Raw genomic sequence first — 7,045 nt, 5'->3', positions numbered from 1 at the left:
AAAACAAAAAAAAAAACAAAAAAAAAACAAAAAAAAAAAATAAAATAAAAAAATTTTTTTTTTCCTTACATTTTTTTTACTTTATACATTGACCACATCCTCACTAGGGAGGATGAGGACAATCACAATAAGTGAACCGGCGAAGCAAAAGTAAATACATAGTTTAAACATAAACAAAACCAGCGACATAGTGAATACATAGAAAAAAAATAAGTAACAGACCAAGTGGGTACATGACACTGAAGTGAACCGATAACATTAAGACAAGTGAACAACAATACGGTGTGGTATAATAGGATAGCAACATACTTACAATAAATAATTTAAAAACAAATAACTTTACGACGCGGGTCAAACAAGGATCATAGGCTCAACTTAAATCAACATATTACAAAACAAGAGAACAAACAGGGAAAATAAATAGAAAAATGATAAATAAACACAATAGCATCCAGTAAATAAAAAAAAAAAATAAAAAAAAAAATAAAAAAAAAAAAAAAAAAAAAAAAAAAAAAATCCTTCAGCCAGCATCTTCTAACGGTGATTTTTCCCCATAGGTAAAAATCTCCAGACGGGCGACGGGACTGTAATGGCGCGCACAGCCGCGCATCACAACACCACGCCGCGGCCACGTGACGGACAGCGAAGCTACCTATCGAGCCGCGGCCACCGATCGAGTGCCAGCCCACTCGCCCCACCCGCCGCGCGCCGTGCCGAGAGTATAAAAGCGGCGCGCGCCCATACAACAGCCTCAGTTGGGCTCACCGCCTTCTGCAGTGAGGACAGCTGATCTCCCGGTCGAGCCGGCGTGTTTTCAGACGCGTAGGCACCCGGTTCCCCTCCGACCCTTCCTGATTCCCGTAGCCCAGTCAGAGCCGGCGTGTTTTCAGACGCGTAGGCACCTGGATTACGTAACCCGTCCTACCCTGTATCTTGGTCCGAGCCGGCGTGTTTTAGACGCGTAGGCACCCTTGATACTCCCTATCGCCCTGGTCAGAGCCGGCGTGTTTTAGACGCGTAGGCACCCTAGGCGCTCCCCCCGATTCGCATATCCTTCCCGTCTCGCCATCCCCTTCACTCTTAGGGGATACCGTTCCCAAACCCGCGAGTAGCTTAGGGTCCGCACCGTACCGTTACAAGAATTAGAAGCCACCCCGCGTCGTACCTAGGATACCTAGACTTAAGGAACCTTACTTTATAATAAACCGGCATAAAAGCCCGCCGATTTGTATTACAACTTTACAACTGTGTTTCCTTATTCTCACTCTGCACCCTCTCTCTCCTCTGAGCTAAATAGGAAACCCTTGCTCCCGTCGGGAACAAGGGAGGTGTATGAGGTCGCGCCCGCCCCGGCGAACGTGACCCCATCACAATGTATTATGTATAAAATAAATAGCTTTTGAATATTATCATATGTCACTGCTAATAACTTGGTTTTTATTAGTTACTAGGAACATATTTGCCAAACGTAATGTTAATGTTAGTAATTAATTATATATACTTTAATTTAAATTATACCATATTAAAATATTACTCGTTAGTTTAACTTAGAGTCTGCTGAGTCTGCAGAATAAACGTTCTATGAAAATTATAATTGATGGTATTGCCAGATTTCTCCACTATAAATTCAGCTTGGATAACCTTGACTGTTATAAAATAAATACAATAATACGTACTTAAACAGTGACATGATATATACATACATACATACATAGTCTAGGTACATGGCAGAATGCAAGAACTCTATACCCCATACCAGAAATCATCTTAAATGAAACCGGGCACCTAAGGGCATCGACTTAATAAAGTTGATTACTCTGTTCGTATTAGCATATAGTGGTTTGAGATGGAGATGTCCTGTAATAAATTTACAATTCTCGGTAGATCTAGACAGAAATAGAGTTGACTCGGATTGTAGGTACACTAGATACTGTTGAAAATAAATTTTTCACATCACCTATTCGAAAAAAAGCTTTTTAGGGTTCCGTGGTCAAATGGCAAAAAACGGAACCCTTATGGATTCGTCATGTCTGTCTGTCTGTCTCTGTCTGGCCGTCCGTATTGCACAGTCACTTTTTTTCCGAAACTATAAGAACTATACTGTTGAAACTTGGTAAGTAGATGTATTTTGTGAACCGCATTAGGATTTTCACACAAAAATAGAAAAAAAAAACACAATAAATTTTGGGGGTTCCCCATACTTATAACTGAAATTCAAAAATGTTTTTTTAATCAATCCCGTACGTGTGTTTCTAATATCATTTTTTTCTAAACTGAATAATTTGCGCGAGAGACACTTCCAAAGTGGTAAAATGTGTGCCCCCCCCCCCCCCTGTAACTTCTAAAATAAGAGAATGATAGAACTAAAACTAATATATGATGTAGTACATTACCATGCAAACTTCCACCGAAAATTTGTTTGAACGAGATCTAGTAAGTAGTTTTTTTTTAATACGTCATAAATCGTAAACATTTCACAAAAAAAATACATTGTTTAAATTGTGTAATGTACGGAACCCTCGGTGCGCGAGTCCGACTCGCACTTGGCCGGTTTTTCTTCCTTGCTAGGAGGGATCAAAGTGGCATTTTTTTTTTCTTTTTTGTATAATTTTTTTTTAGGTTATATAATATTTTGGAACAACAATTTCCTCATAGGTGCTGATGTGAAAAACAGTATGTGTCACATGGTAGCAAAATTATTTGCACCTTTGGCGTTAACACTTGAATCCCGCACTACGCTCAGGATTCTATTTTAGAATCCCTCGCTACGTTCAGGATTCAATTATAGAATCCTTCGCTTCGTTCAGGATTCAATGTGCGCCCTCGCCGTAAACATATGATTTTGCTCCCTTGTTACACAATCTACTATTCTTTCCGCCATCTCTTTGTAGGTATTAATATCATGTTCTTTTCCTTATCCGTCATCGTGATTCGTTAAGTTAAAACACACATATTAGGCCAAGCAATAAGAAGGTATAGAGGAAAATGCTAGGAACACAATTTTTAACTTCGTAGCTTTGTTTGGACTAGTTAGGAGATGAACATATCAAAAGTCCCCGACCGTAACCCTGGTGCTGAGGGGGAGAGGGGGGTTTGAAGGTAAAATTTTTCGGTTTTTCGATTATATCTCGGAAACTATGGGTCTGAGCGACATGGCCACTTATACAAAATGAAAAGTGATTTAATTTGTTACAAGTTTTATTAGGTCAATTTTTTTGATATCTTGACAAGATTGACATATCCGCTCTTGAAGGTTTATTTTGGGCTCTCATTTTTATCTTGATTGTCTACATCAGTAAAGCTGCTAGGCCCGGGTTTGGTAACGTTTTCGTATAAATCGGGGGTGCTGAATTCATTTATGGTATCAACATTGACACCTTTCCGAAGCGCGCGACTCCATACATCTAGCGCGACTTCAAGTATCGACTCGCGCGCGACTCCATACATCTAGCGCGACTTCAATTATGGACTCGCGCGCGACTCCATACATCTAGCGCGACTTCAAGTATGGACACGCGCGCGAGAACGCAACTTATGCTAGACCGCCTGAAGTTGGTTAGTAGCTAAATAATTTCCTTCAATTAAGATCCATTCTACATACATGTGTTTTTAAATTGACCGAAGGGCTTATGAAAAAATATACATATATAGGTATATATATATATATATATATATATATATATATATATATATTATCTCCAAACAGCCTCGGGGTTCAGAGTAGTATCTGATTATCCTCAATGCTGCGTTTGGATGAACAACTGAATAGTAGCACAACTGAACCACTACCAGGGAGCATGGCATCAGGGACACTTACCAGCGTCATTATGCCAACTACGTTCATTCTTACAAGAGAGAACCACTGATTATTATAATTTATAGAGCGGGTCTGTGACATGAATAACTCTACACGTGTAAAAATGGTAGTAGCAAGAGTAATGGTGTCTCCGGGCGAGCACCGATGGATGCGCAAACGCGCGCGAATTGGTTGCTGCGCTTAATTAGCGGGAGTAATGAAATACCTAATAGTAATCGGAATTTATGCCTCAGCGCTAACGCTTGGCCTGGAGCATTATTCCATTTGCTTACCAAGCAAGCAAGCTCAGGTGAATCACCAAGTGCACTTTCCGAATACTCATAAATATTACAGATCTAGAAACCACAGTAACACTGGTTTGCATGCCTGTTTGATTCCCTGCGCTATAAGGTAAGCAACGGCCTAATATATGAGTCTGAAGCCTTCGATGAACATTCCATTACATCATATCTAGTTCTATAACTCATTTAAATTGTAATTATTTTACTTAGGTACCATACAGGGTCCTTTGTTTTACGACCAACTTTATTATTTAACTTTAATTTCAAATCTATTTTATTGCAATTATTGTCACAACCTTAGTTTCTAAAAAAATGTAATAAACATACAGCTTAGTCGGTTTACATTACTAATAAAATGCACTAAGGCACTGTCCAATGTATTGTTGAAAGTGAATAAACAATAAATCTCTTTTGTGATGTAAATTTAAAACTTGGTTTGGTGTGCGCCTTGTTGCTCAAAAAACTATTACATCTACCGGTATTGACGACGCACGACTTTCGAATCCCGATCAGTATTGTGGTTTACTATATTACTCTTGTTACTGCTCTGAGAAGCCGCTTAGGCATATAATAGCTCTATAAGTTACCAGAATCGATATTACTCTACACAATAACGTGACAATGCGTTCAGAATCCCAAATATCTAGTCAATATCATTTGGATTAGAGCAATAAATGAGATGGGTTCGACCGTTCATTTGTATCGGCATATAATTTAAATTCTTTAACGCCAATGTTCAAGATTACTCGGCGAGATACAGCCGGGCGCCCGTGTCGCAGCGACAACCACTGAATAAATTTATATTTCCGACCGACAGCCCAACAGACTCTCAGACTTCTCTCTTTGTAGATAATTCCACCGGTAACGTTGAATGACTCTATTAACAGCTTCCCTTTTTGGGATAAATTTCGACGTTAGGCGCTGTCACAACTTGTCCTATCTATAGTGCGGGCCTTATTTGCCTTATTCATTTTGTTGTTCAGTTGATTATTGCTAATATGTGGAAGCTCTAGATTCTCAATTCATATATACCTATATATAGTAATTTTTTATTCCGGCTATATTTCATGTAATTTTCTACAAACATAAAAATATAAAAACATAAATAATTAAATTAACTAAAAATATCTACATATATTTACAAGTAAAAGATGGGAGCTAGCTCGGCGCCGGATGGTAAGGTGCCCAGAAGGCTGGTAGCGTTGACTCGCTGAATGAAATGAACTCATTCAACGTTACCGGTGGAATTATCTACAAAGAGAGAAGTCTGAGAGTCTGTTGGGCTGTCGGTCGGAAATATAAATTTATTCAGTGGTTGTCGCTGCGACACGGGCGCCCGGCTGTATCTCGCCGAGTAATCTTGAACATTGAGGTTAATTATAAATAGAGTAAAAACTGTAATAGATGTCATATATTAAAGAAAAAGTAACGAAGCCCTCCAGTGGTGAAGGCCGGATTCGAACCGGCGTCTTTAGCTATCGCGGCTAACGCCATGAACCCCTGGGCCACCCCGCCACGGCGGTGCCCGTCCGAATTTCTCGACTATATGCCATCTTAGTAAGACTAGGCGTCTTTTTAATTTATATATAGTAGTTTGACTACATAAAAAAAAACAAATCAAAATATTTAATAAAAATAATTTGATTTGTTCCCAAACTTGTATAAATAGAGTAATTATAAATTTCCATTTTTTACACAAAAAATACTCGGGTTTAATTACAAGCTGATATGAAGTCTTTTTTTTTTAATAATATCAAGTGGTAAAAACACCCTCGTCGCGAATAAATTAAAATAATTTATTTTTATTTTTAGCAACATTTAAATATATTACTTGTTTTGTTATAGTACTTGTTAAGTACATGCTTAATTTTCACTAGCTTCTGCCCGCATCTTCGTCTACGTGGTATGATGATGATGATGTTGATGATTGATAAAAACCATCCTATATCCGTCCTCGGGTCTCAAACTATCTCCATACCAAATTTCATCTAAATCGGTATAGCAGTTTAAGCGTGAAGAGGTACTTAACAGACAGACAGACAGAAAGAGTTACTTTCGCATTTATAAGTAATATAATGTTAGGTTAGTTATGTAAGGATAGTAGGGACTACCTTTTAAGACATTTATTAATTTGAAGATTTTATTTCTCTTCTGCGACTGTTTTTGAGTATGTAGCCTACGCCTTTCATTTCTATTTATAAGTCATTATGGGTTGTAAATGTCACATTTTAAAGCTCTGCTAGTGGCAAGATCAAATGCGTGTTTTTTTTAAGGTTCCGTATCTCAAATGGAAAAAGAACGCAACCTTTATAGGATCACTTTGTTGTCCGTCCGTCCGTCTGTCTGTCAAAACTCTTTATCTCGATAACGCGTGGAGGTATCGAGTTGAAATTAAAACCTTATACTCAGGTCTACAGTTCTTTCAAATTGTGAAAAAATCAAACTTCGAAGTTAAGGTAGAAAAAGATACGGCCGTTTATACCGTAAAAAACGTATAATTTCGACACTCAAGGGAAACAAAATGGGGTACTTCCCGTTGACCTAGAACTATTAAATTTGACAAGTAATAGCTTCTTACACTACAGGTACCTACAGGGAAAAATCTGAAAACTATTAATTTGTGAAAATAATTTGTATTAATAAGTTAAATTTGTACGGAGTGGGCGAGTCCGACTCACACTTGTATTTTTATTATTTAAATACTCAAATGATTAATATGACCTACCTTTATTCGCGCGATAATATGGCATGCCTATTATTACCTAATCTAGGTATTTAATAGAATTTAGCCAATAAAACTTTTCATCACACCATTTCATGCAGGTCAAACGCCAGAAAAAAAAGGACAAAGGCTATATTGTTCCCGCGGGAGTTATGGATTGTAAAAAAAAGATAACTCACTAGGGAGTTATAGCCTTTTTTACAATTATGTTACTAAATTATACGA

This window comes from Cydia strobilella, chromosome 5 (genome assembly GCF_947568885.1).
Source record: "Cydia strobilella chromosome 5, ilCydStro3.1, whole genome shotgun sequence".
Classification (NCBI taxonomy): Eukaryota; Metazoa; Arthropoda; class Insecta; order Lepidoptera; family Tortricidae; genus Cydia; species Cydia strobilella.
The sequence above is the reverse complement of the archived record's forward strand: the minus strand, read 5'-3'. Positions refer to the sequence as shown.